We start from the raw sequence: 1,530 nt of genomic DNA on the forward strand, positions 1-1,530 counted from the left end.
GGGGGTGGGGCGGCCCCGGGAAAGCGGGAGCTGCCGGGGGACCCCGTTTTTTGCATTTGCGGGCTGGGGCCGGCCGGGCGGCGGGTGGGTGCTCCCCACCGGGTACCCATCCGGGAAGGATGCTGGACCAAAACCCCTTATTTCTTTTTTTTCTTTTTTTTTGGCAGAAAAATGCGTCTGGGGGGGAGGCGCCCACCCCCGGAATTCCCCCCAGGATCCCCCCGGGATCTCCCGACCCCGAGGAGATCCCGGTCCCGACTCTCCCCCTCCCGGTGCCCGGCCCGGCCGCCGCCGAACGGGAGAGGGCTGCCGGTGTTTGTGGATGCAGCCGGTCCGGGAAGCGGGAGGGTAAACACGGCTGAACAGCCTTCATCCACTCCAGTAAATATTTTATATCACACACCAAGAAAAGACACTCCTATTTAAATGATTTATAAAGGAAGATCATGTAGAGGTTTCTATAAAATATGTAGGGCTCCTAATCCCGACATCATCAAGCAAAGAGGACTGGAATCATATATTACCTTTTCAACAGCCCCGCCGGCTGCGGGGATACGACTGACAAATAAAAGTGTGTTTACAGCTTTTGGGCTCCTCCGGGGAGAGGTAAATCACGGCGGGGGTGGGCAAGGGGAAAGGAAGCCGGAAATTAAGCGGCGATTTCTGGCCGTGGCGGGGCGAGGGGGGGGCTCCCGTGTCCCCGTCCCGGGCGGCGACACCCGGGGTCCGGCCATGTGTGTCCCCCCCCGTCGGGACCCCGGGGGGGTGGGCGCGGGGTGCGGACCCCTCTGGGACGCCCAGAGCCGCAATGGGGGGTGCACAGAGAGGCCGTACCCCCCCTCTCCCCCCCCGCAGCGGGGCTGGACCGGGGGCAGCCGTCGGGGCCGGGGGATCCGCGGGCATCGGCGGAGTCGGGATCAGGCCCCCGGGGATGCGCCCCTTGTGACCTTGGGGCCAGCGCAGCCCCCACCCCTCGCCGCACCCTTTTTGGGTCCATTTGTTGAGGGTTTGGGGTTTTTTGGGTTTTTTCTTTCCCCCCTCTCTCCTCACACCCATCCGCTGCCGCCACCTCCCCACGGACAAACCGGGAGGGGGGGGGGAGCCGCGACCCCCGGCAGCCGGTGGGCACCGGGAGGGGGCACCGGGAGGGGGCACCGGGAGGGCGCAGCGGCGAGGGGCATCCCGGGCGGCGGCGGCGGCGGTTTGGCGTGCGGGGGGGGGAGCAGCGGCCGATGGGGCCCCGGCCGCCGCGTTATTAAGGGATTAGCAAGTTGTCTTGGCGCTCAATTGTAGATAAGTGCCGCATTTTGTATTATCTTTTCACGCTGCACCGCGAAGGATGACAAAGAGACAACATGGGTGTCATGGCCTTCAGCATATCATTAAGGGTAATTTGTCTTGCGGGGAGGGGGGAGGGCGAAGGGAGAGAGGAAAGGAGAGGAGGCGAGGGAGGAGAAGGGAAAAAGCAGCCCGGGAGGAGAGAGGGGATTAAAAACTAAGGAGAGGAGATTAGGAGTGAAATGCGAACCG

The sequence above is a fragment of the Calidris pugnax genome, unplaced genomic scaffold (assembly GCF_001431845.1).
Source record: "Calidris pugnax isolate Ruff unplaced genomic scaffold, ASM143184v1 scaffold285, whole genome shotgun sequence".
Lineage (NCBI taxonomy): Eukaryota > Metazoa > Chordata > Aves > Charadriiformes > Scolopacidae > Calidris > Calidris pugnax.